This window comes from Natrix helvetica (genome assembly GCF_964273705.1).
Source record: "Natrix helvetica genome assembly, chromosome: 8".
Classification (NCBI taxonomy): Eukaryota; Metazoa; Chordata; class Lepidosauria; order Squamata; family Natricidae; genus Natrix; species Natrix helvetica.
Genome location: NC_138559.1, coordinates 2,690,939 through 2,710,388, shown reverse-complemented (window position 1 = coordinate 2,710,388; position 19,450 = coordinate 2,690,939).

Here is a 19,450-nt window from a genome sequence, read left to right as displayed (position 1 = left end):
ACATCGCTATCCCTGATATATAGAATTGAAACATGGCTGGCTGGGAACATTCTGGGAGTTTAGGTTGTATAAAGTGAGCCCCCACCTCTTCTAGAAGAGTGAAATCTTTAACAAGCCAGAATGTTATATTTCCCTAAAGGAGAAACATGTTTTTAGAGATAGAAAGTAGCCCCACCCCCTAAGGCTCCTTAATAGTCCCAGCAGGACTGGGCCAGCCTATCTACAAGACAAAAGACCTTCAGCTCCAGGGTGACAGGGTTAAGACATGGCCCTCCAGGACTTAAGAAGACAATGTTGGCAAACCTTTTGGGCACCAAGTGGGAAACTGGAAGCTGCTCTTTACATGCGCATGCGTGCCAGAAACTGGAAGAACAAGCGGCCGGTGTGCTTGTGCATGCCGCCAAGTGGAAGATTATCTTCCTGGCATGTGCATGCCCACCATCCAGCTGCTCTTTATGTGCGCATGCTGGAAAGTGGAAGATCATCTTCCTGGCACGTGCATGCACACCGGGCGCCTGCTCTTCATGCGTGCATGCGTGCCAGAAACCGGAAGAAAAGTCGGCCAGTGCTCATCTGCATGCCCGGTGTGCATGCATGTGCCAGGAATATGACCTTCCGCTTTTCGGCATGCTCATGAGCACTGGCCGCCTGTTCTTCCGGTTTCTGGCATGCATGCGCACGTAAAGAGTAGCCGCCTGGTGTGCATGCACGTGCCAGGAAATGATCTTCTGCTTTCCGGCATGCACATGCACACCGCCTGCCTCTTCTTCCAGTTTCTGGCACGCATGCACACGTACAGAGCAGCTGGACGGTGCACATGCGCATGCCAGGAAGATGAACTTCTGCTTTCCGGCATACACATGTGCACCGGCCACCTCTTCTTCCAGTTTCTGGCATGCATGCACACATAAAGAGTAGCCACCCGGTGTGCATGCACATGCCAGGAAATGATCTTCTGCTTTCTGGCATGCACATGCACACCGCCTGCCTCTTCTTCCGGTTTCTGGCATGCATGCGCATGTAAAGAGCAGCCACCCGGTGTGCATGCATATGCCAGGAAAATGGTCTTCCGCTTTCCGGCATGAACATGCGCACCGGCCGCCTGTTCTTACGGTTTCTGGCACGCATGCGCACATAAAGAGCAGCTGGCCAGTGTGCATGCACACTGGAATATCATCTTCCCAGTGCATGCATGCAACCTGGAAGAGCAACAGGTGACAACTCGCATGCGTGGAGAAATGGCTCTGCGTGCCACTTCTGGCACACGTGCCATAGGTTCGCCATCACAGTTATAGTGTTTTCTAGCAGCAGGGCTCACTACATTGCACAATCTCCTAAGGATATTGCATCACCTCCAAACTTCAACCAAACTTGACTCAGACAAACATGACCCCTGCGTGACTCTATGGCAGTCTGACAACAGGCAATAGAATGCATGTTCTTGCACAGGAACAGGAAGCTCAAGTTCAAAGCCCAAGAGTAGGTATCCTCCATTTTTCCAGTCTTTCTCCTGGCTCAGAACTGAATCCAGGTGGATATTTTTCCAACCAAGTCCACGTGTCTTAAAGTTGCCAAGGTTGAGAAAAGCAATGGTTTAATCTCATGCACACAATTCATATTAAAACAAGGTAGCTGAAAATGCATGCCTTTGGAAGCGAGTTCCCTTGGGAACAGAGCAGCGTCCTTTCTTTCAGCTTTGTCACTCCTCCTCTTATAGGCTCCCTAGTTGGAGAAAAATAAATGCTGAGTTTTAGCCAAGCAGTGAACCTTACATGCTTATTACTTTGCCCTCCTCATCTATATACAAAGTGTGTAAGAGCGTCCATGTTCTAAACGAGGCTTCCCAAGACCATGAAGCAAACTCCCGGCAAAATCCCCTTTTATCAATTTCCTGTGAATTCTGCTCATTCACATCCAGCAAAGTCTTTCGAGGGAGGATTTAGTCACAGACCTTCTCTGGCTTGGAGAGCTGCCAGGCCGATACCTGCAAAACCTGGCAAGGAGCCTCTGAGAGTCATGAACCAATGAAGCGAAGTAATGGTATCCTGCAAACTCCACCCCCCTTTCGCTCCTCTTTTATTTCCTCTGGGAGGGGCCATTCATCGTCCCCTGTGGCCTTCCTCCCAAGTCGACCCCTGTTCTTTAGCTGTTCCCTTCGTTTGGCCACTCTGTGCATGCACATACTGGGAACAGGCTCCAGCTGTTCATCTGCCTCACTGATGTCTGACTCCGAAGGCAGCTGATAACTGTTGGACGGCCCTGGCCCCCTCTCTGCCTTATGCGTTCTCTCCTCTTTTATTTCCTATGGAAGGGGCCAATCACACTTCATGCTCTCGTGAAGCCTCTGTCTTCCACTTCACTGATGTCCGACTCCGAAGGCGACTGATAACTGGCATACGGCCCTGGCCCCCTCTCTGCCTCCGACACAGAGCCCACGTCAGAGCCTTCCCCAGACTCCAGGACTGACCCATGTTCCCCACCAACCTCCTCACTGTCCGAATCTGCTGCCAACTCCACTGGTCACTGGCGGGCCACAACAGTGTGTGGTGAAAATGAAGCCCTTTCTCACATTTATCTGAGCTACAGTTCATCACCTTGTGCTTTCTCTCCTCTTTTATTTCCTATGGGAGGGGCCAATCACCTTCCACCTGTGGCTTTACTCCCAAGTCTACCCTGATTTCTGAGTTCTTTTCTTCTGGCAGCTCTGTGCATGCGCACACTGGGAACAGGCTCCAGCTGTTCCTCTGCCTCACTGCTGTCTAGCTCTGTAGGCACCTGATCACTGCCAGATGGCCTTGGCCCCCTCTCTGCCTCCGATGCAGAACCCTCATCCGAGCCTTCCCCAGCCTCCAGGACCGGCCCATGCTCCTCCCCAACCTCCTCACTGTCCGACTCTGCTGCCAGCTCTGCTGGCCACTGGCGGGCCACAACAGGCTTGGGTTGCAAAACTGCACCCACCATCTTGCAAATGTCAACTCCCCCATGGAAGCTGAATGATGGTGAAGGGTGGGATTGCTACCCCAACATAACTAGGATGCATTGGGTTGGGAAAGTCTGAGAAGCAGCCAACCATCTGGGAGACCCTGACTTTTTAATGCGGTCTTCGGGTTTGGGGATGCATTATTCTTTTGTGAGCCCCCCCCCCCCCAAGGCTGTGGTCGTTCGTCATATGGCTGGCTAAATGCGTTTTTTAAATAGAAGAAACAAAGCCATTAGTAGATTCTGTGCAGATCTGTGGAAATACGTAGGCCTGAATTAATGCAGAATTTACCCAGGGATGTCCTCAGGGCATGATCCATAAAGTCAACAAGATACTTGCATCCTGGTGGGCCACCACTTAAGTAGGAACCAGATGTATGTTGCAGCTGCCAAAAAAGCCAAACTTTGCCCATCTGATCTGGAACCAACCAAATGCCAGTGGAAAAGCTTTGATCCATCAAAAGTCCTTGGCCGCTCTCCACGGTCATCTCCTGGGCAGGGCAATGGTCTCCATGGGGACAAGGTTCTTCAGAAGCTGCTTCAGGATGAGTTTCATCTGCACAGTCTTTGCTACTGGGGGTCTAACCAAAGTCACATCATTGATGCTTGCAGAGAAGAAAATAGCCTCAGAAGGTCATTTCCCAGGGAAGTTTCCCCTTAGGCAGACTTACTCACTCTCCTCTTCCCTCTTTCTCTTCTCCCTGATTGTGGCTGCCTGGCAATTGAATTATCCCCTTTTTCAGACTCTTCTTGACTGGGTCCTGCAGATTTCAGAGTGACTTCCTGCTGGCAGAGTCTTTCTGCTCGGATAATAACAAAGTAATATCTCCTTCAAATCAAATCCAGCTCCTTCCTTCCTGGACGCAGAGCCATGTCTTTTCTTGACAACCATTTGGAAAGTTTTCTTCTGGGAGGAGTTTTCTAGGTGTAGCCCGTAGTCTTGGTTGTCTCTTTCTTGATTGTCTCCCATCCAAAACATTGCCTGGGCCTGACCCTGCTTAGCTTCCAAAGCTAGGCTGATACCACCACCGGCTGATTGGACAGAGAATTAACTTATGAAATCAATAAATCAATATGATGCTGCACCTGTGCGTAGACTTTAAGAGAGGTCTATCCTGCCTTCAACTTTCCACAAGAATCATGCCGCTACGTCCCCTAGACCAGTGATGGCGAACCTTTTTTGGCTCACGTGCCACAAGTGGGGGGAGCGCGGGGGGGTCGTGTGCGGGCGTGCCGCACCCATAATGCAACGCGCGATCCCCAGTGCGCATGCGCGCACAACGCGCGATCCCCATTTTTGCATGCTTTTTTTGCCCTCCCCAGGCTCCAGAGGCTTTATAGGAACCTGGGGAGGGCGAAAAGAGCCTCCCCCGAGGCCCTCCGGAGGCTTCAGGGACCGTCCGGAGGCTTCCCTGAAGCCTTTGGAACGCTTAAAACCACCCTCCGAGCAAACCGGAAGTCCGGTTTGCTCGGAGGGTCGTTTTAAGTGCTCCGAAGGCTTCAGGGAAGCCTCCGGACGATCCCTGAAGCCTCCGGGGGGGCAGGGGAGGCTCTTTTCGCCCTCCCCAGGCTCCTATAAAGCCTCTGGAGCCTGGGGAGGGCAAAAAATAGCTTTTAAAAAGGTGCCTTGCGTGCCCTGACAAATGGCTCCGCGTCCCACTTGTGGCACGCGTGCCATAGGTTCGCCATCACTGCCCTAGACAATCACTGCCCTAGACAATCTGGCCTAGGCAATCTGGTTCGCCATCACTGCCCTAGACAATCTGGTCTAAAATGGAAATAGGAAAACTTCATGGTTTAGAATCAACGGAGTTAGACATGAAAATAGATAATGGTGAAATAATGCCAAATGATTTCTCCAAAAATTCTTAAAGGGAAACCGTCCAGTTCTAGGAGTTCTCCAAGTTAGGTGAGACTTTGACTGGAGGTTTGTTTGCTTTTTGAAAATTTGTTTTTCCATAACTACTCTTACATCATTAATCTTACAGTGTGTCATCTGAGTACAGTCTTTGTGTCATCCCATTTAACATCATTTTAAATCTATTTTTATATTGCATTTAAATTTACATTTCAATTGTTCTTTAATTCAACCCCTCCCCTATAATTCTACGTTGCTTCTCTCCTTGATTAGTTTCCACCCATTGCTTCTTGTTCTGCCCTCAGGTGCTTTGGAGAATAGTTTGACTCCCTCTTCTTTGTGGCAACCCCTGAGATATTGGAAGACTTCCATCATGTCTCCCCTAGTCCTTCTTTTCATTAAACTAGACATACCCAGTTCCTGCAACCATTCTTCATATGTTTTATCCTCCAGTCCCTAAATCATCTTTGTTGCTCTTCTCTGCACTCTTTCTAGAGTCTCCACATTTTTTCTACATCATGGTGTTATTCTTTATTTACTGGTTTCTTATACTTCATTAATTTAAAATAAAAACTCTGCTGTCTTCTTCTCAAGACCCAGTGAAGCCATCTGAACCATCGATGTTAGCAGCATCCGAGGTAAGCCGAAAACCTGCAGTTGTCCCCATCCTGGCCGTAAGTCCAGCAATCGGCATCCCTCCATCTTATATACGACGAGAGGGCTGCAAGGTGACAATTCTCTTCCTCCCCCCCTGCCAATCACCTTTGTTACTAGGACAATTAATATTCTCCTTCCTGTTGGGGGAATAGCAGCCAACCTGGACACCAATATTGATTCAGGGCAGATGAAAACTCGATTAACTTTTAAGGCTGTTTGCAATCGCGGTAAACATGGAGACGGGACCCGCTCGACGCAATACAATTAAGGGGAAATGCAATTCCTCTTAACAAGCCTGTGTGAAAGAGATCAAATTGGAGAGGAAACAGTGTCTGCTTCAATTATGGGCTTGATCTTTGAACGCCAGAGGCTGGATTTGCTCTGGGTGGGGAAGGTTAAACCTGCATATTATTTTCAGGGAGGGTTAACATGATTTCCCAAAGACCCCTCCGCTTCCTACTGTACCTTGAGGTCAGCGGGGGGATTCACATAAGTTTAACACTGGTTTGCAATGTGAGCGGGCATGTGTCAGTGGTAGGTTCCTACCTATTCGGTCCAGTTTGGCCGAATAGGTAGTAACTCCGGAGGACACGTGGCCGTACCGGTTCTCTCCTCGGCAGCGGCCAACTTGATTTTCTGTTTGGCGCATGCACAGAACAATCTTCATTGAAAAAAATGTTATTTTTATTCCTTTTTTAATGTGCTCATGTGCAGATCGTTTTAAGTGCAAATGTGCACGCATAAAATGCACGTGAATTTTTTTACTGCCAAACCGGTAGAAATGGCGGCCAGAATCCACCCCTGGAGTGCATCCACGCTTTCAACACATGCACACGCGTACTGTACATGAATGCGATCTTCCACGCATGCACATTGCTCATGCGCAGGGCATGCACACATGTGCGTGGCATCGAAAATGAGGCTACATAGGACGTTTTGGAGCCGGGGAGGGTGGGCAGGCCCCAGCTGCCGGTCGCCGCAACAGGTTTGGGCAAACCAGTCCGAACCAGCTGAATGACACCTTCATTCTAGAAGGCATGGGGGTAGATCAGGAGAAAGGAGCTCAGGAGCACCACATGCCCAGCAATTTCTCAAAAGCTGCTGGCAAACTGGACTTTGTCTTCCTAGTGTTTGAAGCCAGAAGAATTTTTCAGGGGGCAGGGAACACCCTATGATTCCTTTTGGTTTTTCTTTCTTTTTATTCTAAATGCTGTTTCCACTGCATTGTATGGGTGTTTAGAACTATGGAGCAGTCAGCCCAATATTATTATTTTTTAAATTCTTACTCAAATAAAGTTGCACACTTACAGACATGGAATGAACATCAGTTACAAGTCAGCTATGCAGTAACTACAGTTGTAACTGCAGGACTGATTTTTTTTTAAAAAAACTGATTTCTGTCATTTATTTTCTTTTATGTCCTTGAAAGTTACAATGCTCTATCTTGAAGGTGCTCCATGCTTTTAACTAAATGACAAAATTACAGAATGATAGAATGACAGAAAATCGGAAAATCAGAATAACAGAAAAACAAAATATCAGAAAAACAGAAAAACAGAATTATAGAAAAACAGAAAAATAAAAAACCGAATTACAGAATAGCAAAAAAACAGAATAACATCATAACAGAATGAATAACAGAATAATGAGATTGGAAGGACCTTGGAGGTCTTCTAGTCCAGCCCCCTGCTAGAGCAGGACACCCTATATCATTCTAGACAAGTGGCAGTCCAGTCTTTTCTTAAAAACCTCCCATGACCTCTTGAGGCAACTTCTGTTCCATTGATTAACTAATTATTCTTATTTCCAGGAAATTTCTCCTTAGTTCTCCTTAGTTGGATCTCTCTTTGATCACGTTAAACTCCCTGATAAGATTATAAACTCAAAGGAAGTCTCATAAGAGGAGCCAGCTAATAAAAAAAGATCTTAGGTCCAAGCAAAAGGCATCGGGATGAATTGACCACAATGTCAATGGTTAAAAGCAAATGGAGGATTTGACGACATTTCTTCCTTTTCCTAGCAAGCTTGGGGACAAATTTTATGACACCACAGCCTCCTCTGGGACTTCAAAAGTCCCCGATTTCCATACGGCTGAATCTTGTCTTTGCGCCAACCAATTAAGCCAATAGAGATACAACTTCCTGGTACGCACATTTTATTTTTTTTACTGAAGCCAACGAGGCAGGATTTGTGAAACGCAAAAGCATGTGTTGATTTTGTACCACTTCAGTTGACCTAACAGAGTTATTATCATCCCTATAAGTTTTAGAGAGAGAGAGAGAAACCTACAATGGACTTGGCTTAACTCTGACAGTGTTAGCTATAATGATCTCCCCACCAGTTATAATTAATTGGCCTAAGAGATGAAGTTTGAAGAGATATAAGAAACACGACTGTAATTTATGGCTGTAGAGAAATCCTGATATTGGTCCAGGGTGTGAAGCAGACTCCTGGTCCCGACAAAAACCCCTTTTATTAATTGACTGTAAATTCTGCTCATTCACATCCAGAAAAATCTTTCAAGGGAGGATTTACAGCCACAGACCTTCTCTGGCTTAGAGAGCTGCCAAGCCAAGATCTGCAGAACTTGGCAAGGAGCCTCGGAGAGTCACGAACCAATGAAGCGAACTAATTGTCTCCTGCAAACTCCACTCCCCTTTCGCCCCTCTTTTATTTCCTCTGGGAGGGGCAACTCATCGTCCACCTGTGGCCTTACTCCCAAGTCAACCCCTGTTGTTTAGCTCTTCCCTTCGTCTGCAACTCTGCACATGCGCACACTGGGAACAGGGTCCAGCTGTCGGTCTGCCCCACTGATGTCTGACTCTGAAGGCAGCTGATAACTGTCGGACGGCCCTGGCCCCCTTTCTGCCTCCGACACAGAGCCCTCCTCAGAGCCTTCCCCAGACTCCAGGACCGGCCCATCTTCCTCCCCAACCTCCTCACTGGCCGAATCGGCTGCCAGATCCCCTGGCCACTGACTGGCACAACACAGATTCATTAGTTAGTTTACTTTATTGTAATTGCACCTCGTACAACGAAATTAAATGCCACCTTCAGTGTACATTATAATTATAAAAATAAAACACAAGCACACATCCTTGTGTGTTTAGGATAAATTAGGACTAGACACTGAGGGTATTGTGTAAATAAACACCCCTCACTTTGTTCTTCTTGAGTGCCAGACAAATGGCCCAAATCTCTTTTCCCTGCTCTGCACATTTATTGTTAACTACAGAGGAGGCCTAAAATAGGCATTTGTCTTTCTCCATACATTGCTCCTTTCTTTCTCCCTCCCTCCCTCCCGTTCTCTCTTGCTCCTGCTCTCTTCCTTCCTCCCTCTCCCCCTCTCTCCCTCCCTCACTTTCTTTCTGTCCCTCCCTCCCTCTGTCCCTACTTCCCTCTCTCTCTCTTCCTCCCTCCCTCTCTCTCCCTCCCTCTCCCTCCCTCCTTCCTTCTGTCCCCCACACTCTCCCTCCTTCTCCCTTCCTCCCACTCCCTCCCTCCCACTCTCTTCCTCCCTCCCTCTCTTCCTCCCTCCCTCCCTCTCTCTCCCTCCCTCCTTCCGTCCCACACTCTCTCCCTCCCTCTCCCTCCCTTCCTCCCCTCTCTCTCGCCCCCCACCCAAATCACCAACAAAACCCTCGTTGCAACAGTGGCGGAATAAAACTATCATTCTGCTAATCTGCTCCTTCCCTTTTGTGTAATGAAAGAATTGGGATGAGGAAATAATTGCATTAACGGATTGGTTTTCAAGGTTATTTTCTTGGTACTTTTTTTTTGTCTCTGTCTTTTAGAGAGAGAGAGAGAGAGAGAGAGAGAGAGAGAGAGAGAGAGAGAGAGAGAGAGAGACAGACACCACACGGGGAATATTTGGTACTCCAACACAGGAAAAATGACTACAAATTAAGGCTGTGGGCTGTGCGTCAGGACAGGACTCCTGTTGTGATTAAAAGCATCGCAATTGTGTTGAAGAGATCCAATTTCTTTTCCTTCTTTTCTCAATTTCTTATTTGCTTTTCCGGTCCCTCCCACTGGAAATGGATTTCTTCGTGCATGGAGGTTTGTGTAGAAGTTCACAAAGGAAATTAAGTTCTTTGTCAGGCAAGGAACCAGAGGAGTTGATTAAAAAAAGTTTCTTCTTACCACAGACTAACACCACCAAGCAGAGGTTCTACAGGTTTCTAGTTAATTCACGATAAATACAGATACAGATAAATACACAACCATGGATTGTGCTTTCATCACTGCCTCTCAACATTAGCCAAATGAGCACCACCTTGCCACACACAGAATCATGGAACCACAGAAGCATGGACTCATGGGGCTAAAAGGCACCTTGGAGGTCTTCTAGTCCACCCCCGTGCCCAAGGCAGGAGTCCTTATTCAAATGTGGACAAATTGTTGTCCCATCGTTTCTTGAAAAAAGCAACTAGTTCCGTTTCTAAATCACTTTTGGATTTTGTGCTTGTGGTGGAAAAAACCCAAAACTTTGGTTTCGGTTTTGCCGATTAGATAGGTTTGCTGTTCTAGACGTGGCTTCTATGTACTACTGCATAAAATTAAAAAGTTGAGGCTGTAATATTATATTATATATATATAGTATATCTTCTACTGTGCTAAAAGGGTTGGAAGTCACTGCCTTTTTTCTTTTCTTTTACTCTTTCCACCCGGTACTCTTTCCTTTTCGTTTTCCTCCCTTAGTTTCCCATTATTTTCACTTTCTTTACATGTTATGTTTTGATCAATTAGTACAAATTCTAAACACAGAAAAGGAAAACATCAGCGATGAATCACCCACAACTTCTGGAGTCAAGTTGTTCCACTGCTTAATTGTTCTCCTTGTCAGGAAATTACTCCTTAGTGCTTCTCTCCTTGATCAGTTTCCACCCGTTACTCCTTGTCCTGCCCTCAGGTGCTTTGGAGAATAGGTTGACTCCTCTTTGTGGCAGCCCCTCAAATATTGGAAGGCTGCCATCATGTCACCCCGAGTCCTTCAGTTCTGGTTATAGTGCAGAGTTTAGGAAGTAATAGTGTCAAAGCTTTAACTCATGATGTTGGATTCCTAAAACTTAGAACATAGGATAACAGCGTTGACCTTGCATGCCACCCAATCCAATCTTGGAGGGACCTTTGAGGTCATCTAATCCAACCCCATGTTCAAGCAGGAGAGCATGTATCATTTTAGACAAATGTTGTCCAATCCCCTCTTTAAAACCTCCAATGATGGAGCACCCACAACTTCTTCTTTTTTTAAAAACAAAGTTTTATTGGTTTTTTTGAAAAATAACAAGGAAAAAGGTAGTGGAAAGGTTACAAATTTTGGCAGTTGCAATGTGCGGTAGGTGCCCCCTCCCTCCATACTCATAGTATACATTTACACAAAATTCATTACTAAATAGTGATATATAGTCAGTATATGAGTTCAATTAATAATTTCGATCAATTTATGTCAAGCAGATTTTCTTATTCATTTTTGTGATCTGAGTTTTCTCGGTATTGCCCCATCTCCCCCCGCCAGCAGAGCTCCGGCCCCTCCCGTGTCCTGTATGTCTGTTGTGGGGTCATCTGGTTTATCTAGGAGTGCTTTATTTTTTTCCATAAAGGCCTGCGTCTCTATGGGTGTATTAATTCTAACTCTTGTGTCCTCCCAGAATATTAGCATACCTTCAGGCATCAACCATCTGAACCACACCCCCTTCTGGTATAGTTTCTTTGCTAATTGCGAATAGCTTTTTCTTTTCTCCCTCACTTTCTTGGGGATCTATTTCAGAATGGTTATTTCCCTATCTTGGTATGTCAAAGCTTGCCCCCTTTGTGCACTCAGAATTTCATCTCTTGTAGCTTTTCTAAGGAATTTAATGTGAACCTCCCTGGGTACATTGTGTGTTCTAGCATATGCTGAGTTCACCCTATAAACCAAATCTAGTTCCCACCCCATCTGTTGTTTCTCTTTCTGGATGAATTCGGCCAAAATGTTTGTCATGGTGTCCCTTATGTCTTCATCATGATGAAGGTAAATGTCCTTTTACCTTAGATTACCTTTGAAATCTAAGGTAAAAGGACATTCTCTCAAATTCTATTTTCATCTGTTGGGCCTCAAGTTCTTTGTTCCCCTTCTGCACCCCTTCCATCCCCTCCCTCATCTCAGCCGTTCCCCCCTCCAAAAGATCCAGTCTCTGTGAGTTATTGTTAATTTGGGCCTGGTTCTCTTTAATTTCTTCTTTCATCTCTTTTAGTTGTCTTTTTATTTCCTCTTGTCCCTGTAGAAGTTGTTGAAACATTTGTTGAAATTCAGTCTCTGTGGTTCTAGGTTGCATCAAAGCTGTTATCGTTGATTGTGTACTGGGACTGGATGTTGTAGATGTCGGGGCAGAGGCAGTGAAGCCAGGCTTCCCAGGAGGTGGTTTTTTACGTGACATTGTTTGTAAAATAAAGAGTTCAGTCAATGCAGAGAATGATCAGTCAGAGAGGTAGAGCAGCCAGGAGAGTCCAGGAGATTAAAGGTCCAGGCAGAAGGTGATTTTTCTAGTTACACTGGCAGTAAGGTAAAGTTTTTCACACCAGGGAGTCCAAAAAAATAACAATCAACAAGAGATTTGTCTGAGTAGCACGGAGACAAAGACCGGAAGCCTGAAGTTTTAAAGGTGGAGTCTGTTTTCACAGTTCATAAAGACACCGGAAGTGTGCCATCTTGCCCTGCCAGCTTCGGGTTTAGAGGCATAACAAAGTTTTCAAAGTTTCCAAAGTTTCCAGATCCTCATTGCATTATAGGGTTAAATCCAAAATTTGCTTTTAGTAAGAGCGTGACATCATCAGTTGGCTCTCTCCCTCCTCCTCCCCCTAGGGCTGAGAGCAAAATTGTTTCCAGCCACCTGTCCGAGGGGGGGGGAAATCCCCCTCCCTCCAGCCGTGCTTATCCAAGCCAAGCAGAAAGAAAGTTTTAAACTGCTGGAAGTTTCTCCAAATTAGCAGAGGGAATGGAAGGGAGTTTTCACCTCACCGCACCGCAGCCGCATCCTTCTGCTCGTTTATTCGTCCAACAGCCTCGCAGCGAGGACGCCGGAGCGTCTCCCCATCATGCTCCCCGGTGCCTGGAGCGATGCGGGGGGCCCACCCAGCCGCCGCCGATCCAGGGGATCTCCCGCGGTGCCGCCCCTCCGGCAGGAGCCTCTACGGGGCATCCTGTGCCCCCCAAGGAGTGGGGAGCCCACCGGGAAAGCGCGGGGCGAGCAAAGCTTGCCCGTCGCTGTCAGCCGCCGGAACCGGAAGTCGGAGCACCCACAACTTCTGAAGAAAAGCCATTCCAGTGATTAATTGTTCTCACTATCAGAAAATTTCTCCTTCATTCGAGGTTCTTGTCCTACCCTGAGGGGCTTTGGAGAATAGCTTGACTCCCACTTCCTGATGGTGGAAGACGGCTATCATGTCTCCCCAGTCCTTCTTTTCATTAAACTAGACAAAACCCGGTTCCTGCAACCGTTCTTCATATGTTTTAGTCCCCAGTCCCATAATTCAGGCTCAAAGAATGAATGATATCAGTGTTCTGGTACTTAAAAGCTTGTCTTAAGGAACATGTTCAGAAGTATTTTTCATTGCCACAGCAACTAAGACCAGAAATAGCAGGTACAAGTTGCATCTGATGAATAGGGACATCGTATAACAGGAACTATTGACGGGGTGGCTTCTCCAACTCTGGAAATTTATTAAGATGAGGCTGGGAGCAACCTGAGATGGTTTAATTGATTCTTCTGCACGTTGTAGAAGATTGGAGAAGATGGTTCTTCTGATCTGTCTTCTAACAGATTAACAGAGTTGGAAGGGACCTTGTAGGTCATCTAGTCCAACCCCCCACCCAAGCAGGAGACCCTACCCCATTTCCGACAGACGGCAGTCCAGTCTCTTCTTGAAAGCCTCCAGGGATGAAGCTCCCACAACTTCTGAAAGCAGCTTCTCTTCCATTCATTGATTGCTCTCACTGTTAGGAAGTTCCTCCTTAATTCCAGAGTCGGGGTTCCAAATAGCATCCAAAAGAAAATCACAGTCCGAGGCAAAGGATTCCTCAAAGTTCCAATTTATTAAGGGAGCCATCTGGGAAAATCCGAATCTGAAAGCTTCCCTTTTTTCCTCACCCAGTTGAAAGTTCAGGATCTTCCCCCCAACCCCCACAAGTCCATCACATGGTCCAAACTTTCACTGCCACGCTGGCAGCTTCCACCCATCCAGTTCCAGCTATGTGCAGAGGTGCACAGACAAAGAAGTTCTAGTTCAATACACAATGGGACAGTCTACATTGGAGCAGACACTTGCAAAGATTTTAGAGGAATATGGCAATTGGAGATCACTGCCAGCCTCCTTTGGTGCTGGAGAAGACTCCTGCCAGTCCCTTGGACTGCAAGACGATCCAACCGGTCAGTCCTAGAGGAGATCAACCCTGACTGCTCTTTAGAAGGCCAGATCCTGAAGAAGAAACTCAAGTACTTTGGCCACTTAATGAGAAGGAAGGACTCCCTGGAGAAGATAATGAATGAGTGGGTGAATAGATAGATGGATAGACAGACAGATAGATAGATAAGAGCCTATGCTTGGAACGATGGAGGGGAAAAGAAGAAGGGGACGGCAGAGGAGGAGGTGGGTGGATGGAGTCACTGAAGCAGCCGGTGTGAGCTTGAATGGACTCTAGAGGATGGTAGAGGACAGGAAGGCCTGGAGGAACATTGTCCATGGGGTCACGATGGGTCGGACACAACTTCGCAACTAACAACAACAAGCAGTCTCCAAACTCAATGTATGCTACCATATTCCGATGGCAAGCTCTGGAGACAGTTTGTCAGTGTAAGGCAAAGCAGGGGGGAAAATTCAGGGGTGACTCAGGGAGCTGTGGAACATGTTCCTCCAATGCGTTTGATCAAAAGGCTTCATCCAAACACCTCTTCAAAGCGATGCTCCAGAGAGAGCGAAGTGGTTCCCACTGATTCCAGAGCGTGGGTGAGTCAGATTGGCTGTCCTGCTCTGATGCTTTATGGAGGCCGTGGCCCAGGGAAAGAACCCTTCCAGGAGCTGAAACCAATTGGCCTCCTGGCTGTCGTTTGGGAGCGTATCTCCCCTGAGGTCACCTCTTCAAGGCAGAAAAGACTCGGAAATCAAAATCACCCATGCTAATCTTAGTTTTATTGTTAGGTTATGGTAACAGAATCTTGAAAATCTGAATGTGCATCCCTTTCCTTCCTTCCTTCCTTCCTTCCTTCCTTCCTTCCTTCCTTCCTTCCTTCCTTCCTTCCTCCTCCTCCTTACTCTCCATTCTCTTCCCTTCCCCTCCCTTCCCTTCACATCCTCTCATAACCCTTTTCCTTTCCTCTCCTTTCCTTCACTTCACTTCGTTTTGCTTTTCTTTCATTCCCTTCCCTTTCTTCCTCTTCCTTCCCTTCCCCTTCTCCTTCCCTTTGCTTCCTCTCCTCTTTTCTCCCCATTTCCTTTCCTTCCCTTCTTTTCTTTTCCCTTCCTTTCCCTTCCCTTTGTTTTCTTTCCTCTTTTCCCTCTCTTTCCTCTCCTTCCCTTCTTTTCTTTTCCTTTCCTTTCCTTCTTCCCATCTTTCCTTTCTTTTCCCTTCCTTTTCCCTCCCTTTCTTTTCCTTTCCTTCTTCCCATCTTTCCTTTACTTTTCCCTTCCCTTCCCCCTTCAATTTGCTTCCTCCCCTCTTTTCCCCTTCCTTTCCTTTCCTTCTTTTCTTTTCCCTTCCTTTCCTTCTTCCCATCTTTCCTTTCTTTTCCCTTCCTTTCCCTTCCCTTTGCTTCCTCCCCTCTTTTCCCCTCCCTTCCCTTTCCTTTCCTTCTTTCCTCTCCTTCTTTCCTTTCCTTCCCTTCCCTTCTTTTCTTTTCTTTTCCCTTCCTTTCCCTTCCTCATTTCAAAGGTAAGGTTTGATTTCTGAACAAGCCCCATGTGAGGTTGCATCTTAGTTGACAAAGAAAAGAAACGAAAAGAAAAGCCGGTTATGATTCCCACCCAATCTCCAATGCCTGGGCCCAGAAGTCGACCGTGGAAGTGAAGGGCCATTAAAAGAAACAATGGGGACAGGATGATGTTCATTTATTTGGTGGGAACATGATACAAACAGAGACAGCTGCTGGACACCCTCGCCACCCAAAGGAAGGAAACGGAGGAAGTCGCAGGATTACAAAATTAAAATAAATCTGCCAGAGACGCCCCAAAGTAGCATTTAACTTAACGGAAAAAAGATCTCCCTTAGGAAGGATCCATGGGTAGCCAAAAAAAAAGTGTGTAATTTCAGCATCATCCACCGGGGTGAGAAATAGAAATAGTGAAGATGGCTGCCACTCCTACATCATCAAAGTCCCTGTTCCACTCTCTTTGTCTCTCGCTCTGTCTCTCTCTGTCTCTCTTCTCTCTTCTCTCTCTCTCTCTCGTTTTGTCTGTCTATCATCCATCCATCCATCCATCCATCCATCCATCCATCCATGTATCTATCTATCTATCTTTGTTGTTGTTGTTAGTTGTGAAGTTGTGTCCAACCCATCGCAACTCCATGGACCGTGTTCCTCCAGGCCTTCCTGTCCTCTCCCCTCCTCTGGAGTCCATTTAAGCTCACACCGACTGCTTTGGTGACTCCATCCAGCCCCCTCCTTCTCTGTTGTGCCCGTCTTCTTTTGCCCTCCATCATTCCCAGCATTAGGCTCTTATCTATCTGTCTGTCTGTCCGTCTGTCTGTCCACCCAACCACCCACCCACCTACCCAACCATCCATCCATTATCTGTCTGTCTGCCTGTCTATCCATCCATCCATCCATCCATCTTTGTTGTTTTTGTTGTTAGTTGAGAAGTCGTGTCCAACCCATCGCGACCCCATGGACAACATTCCTCCAGGCCTTCATGTCCTCTACCCCTGGAGTCCATATAAGCTCATGCCGGCTGCTTCGGTGATTCCATCCAGCTACCTCATTCTCTGTTGTCTCCTTCTTCTTTTTCCCTCCATCGTTCCCAGCATAGGCTCTTATCTATCTATCTGTCTGTCTATCCATCTATCTATTCACCCATCCACCTACCCATTCATTATCCATTTGTCTGTCTGTCTGTCTGTCTGTCTGTCTGTCCACCCACCTACCCATCCATCCATCCATTATCTGTCTTTCTGTCCATCCATCCATCCATCTATCTCTGTTGTTGTTGTTGTTGTTGCTGTTGTTGTTGTTAATTGTGAAGTCATGTCCGACCCATTGCGATCCCATGAACAATCTTCCTCCAGGCCTTCCTGTCCTCTATCATCTTCTGGAGTCCATCTAGTCACCTCATTCTCTGGTGTCCCCTTATTCTTTCGCCCTCAATCCTTCCCAGAATTCTCAGCTCTTCTCCATGGAGCCCTTCCTTCTCAAATGATTTTCTTTTACTAATTTGATATCACAAATTACTTCCCGCCCCCCCACAAAGCAGACAAGGAGGATGTACTCTCTCTTCTCCATGACACCGGATATCTCCACTATAATTTTAAACAACAGAATACTGTAAGAATGAAAAAAACAACCTTTATACAAGAGGTTTCCTGTCATAGCCCAGAAAAATGTGTCAAGTCTGTTGTTGATTTTTTAAAAATAATAATTGTATTTCCAAATTAGGAATCGCAAGGAAAGTTGGCTCAGAACTGTCATGATAGAGCAATCAACATATCTGAAATATCATGGATTTGCCTGTTTCCAAGAAACAAAAGAAACAGTCAAATCAAAGGCAGCTGTGCAGAACATTAGATTAAGCTAAAGTGGTCCAGCATGTCATGGAAAGCCACCCATGACATAAAGTCAGAGTAAGATTTCTAGTCTGGCCATGATGTGAGGCAGAGGGATTGTCTCCCATTAACCAAGGTTTAACCATTTAATCAGTGGAACAACTTGTCTCCAGAAGTTGTGAACTCTCCAACACTGGAAATTTTCAAGAAGATGTTGGACAACCATTGGCTAAATGGTGTAGGGTTTCCTGCCTAAGCAGGGGGTTGGACTAGAAGACCTCCAAGGTCCCTTCCAACTGTTATTCTAAATTCATTCTTTCTGCAACAAGGCACAGATATTTAAGAGCCGGTGAGCAGCTGTCCTGGTTTCTCCGGGATCACAAGGGTTGCCGCACACAATGGATCTTGCCTGAATATATCGATATCCTGGGTTGATCTGCGTGCAAGCCGGTAATTCCTTTCTCGGGTTGTGAACGGCCCTGGGCTGCCTTTCATTAGCCACGTTAATTGACTCAGTTTTGTTCTCCTGCTGCACTTGGCAAAGGTTTCCGGATGAGTAAACAACGGCAAGCTGGAAGTCTGATTATTTTGGCATTTTAAGCAGCCCGTGTCCCAGATATTGCCAGCCGGCAGCCATTCAGAAGGTGTGCTCGTCAAGAATTAGTGTCTCCAATCCCTGGGAGATTTTAAATTCCTGGAAGCCCATCTTCTCAATTAAGTTCAGGGCAAAGAGGAGGGACGCAGTGGCTCATTGGCTAAGACACTGAGCTTGTCGATCAGAAAGGTTGGCAGTTCGGCAGTTTGAATCCCTAGCGCCGCATAACAGAGTGAGTTCCTTGTCCCACCTTCTGCCAACCTAGCAGTTCGAAAGCACATAAAAATGCAAGTAGAAACATAGGAACCACCTTTGGTGGGAAGGTCACAGCGTTCCATGCGCCTTCAGCATTGAGTCATGCCGGCCACATGACCATAAAGACGTCTTCGGACAGTGCTGGCTCTTCGGCTTTGAAACAGGGATGAGCATCGCCCCCTAGAGTCAGGAATGACTAGCAAAGATGTGCGAGGGGAACTTTGGAGGTCTTCTAGTCCAACCCTCTGTTCAAGCAGGAGAACCTATACCATTTCAGACAAGGGACTGTCTATTTGTCTGTAGAGATTCTGTCATCCAGGTCCTGGTTGTCCCAAAGGTGCTTTTTCAAGAGGCAACTGGACTTTCTGGTTTTTTTTCTTTTGAAGACATTTCACTTCTCATCCAAGAAGCGTCTTCAGATCATGAAGAAACTTCTTGACAGTTCAAATCTCACCAGGCTCAAGGTTCACTCAGCCTTCCATCCTTCCGAGGTCAGCAAACTGAGGATCCAGATTGTTGAGGTCTGACTTTGTAAACTGCTTAGAGAGGGCTGCAAAGCACTGTGAAGCGGTATATAAGTCCTTCCTTCCTTCCTTCCTTCCTTCCTTCCTTCCTTCCTTCCTTCCTTCCTTCCTGTTAGAGTGCAGTACTGCAGGCTACTTCTGCTGACTGCCAACAGCCTGCAATTTAGCAGTTTGAATCCCACCAGGCTCAAGATTGGCTCAGCCTTGCATCCTTCCAAGATGGATCAAACGAGGACCCAGATTGTTGGGGGCAAGAGGCTGACTGTATAAACTGATTAGAAAGGGATGTGAAGCATTGTAAAGCGATACATAAGTCTAAGTGTTATTGCTATTATCACCCTGGGTTGGAACAGATGCAGCTCTGGAGATATCTCTTCTTCTAAAGCACATTGCAACGTCAAAGGAACTCTTCCACCCCAAGCCGTAGCAGGATGGGAGAGAAATGTTTTAGCCATCTTCCTTCTGGAGGCTTCTCCTGAAGGGATGGATGGGGAAACATCTTCCGGTTTTTGCCTCCAACAAGCTGAACACACACAGCTCCTCCTTATTTGGCATCAGCTGTTCTGCTGCCAAATTTTGGCAGCTGGTTTTTCAAGGCTGTTGAAGAGTGGAAGTGGCTGCCTTTTGTTCCTACCCATCTCTCTTTTACTGTGCAGAGTTCAGAGCAAACGTTAACGATGAGGAGCGTTTGAAGGAGCTGGGTGGGGTTGGCCTGCAGGAAAGGGGACCACGGAGAGATGGGAGAAGCCTCATTATGCAAGAAGAGGGATTGATTTTCCTTCTTTGCTACCGACTCCATGTTGCGCCCTGCCAGCTGTCAGGGGAGCTGGCGGCAGACCCGGATGAGGAGG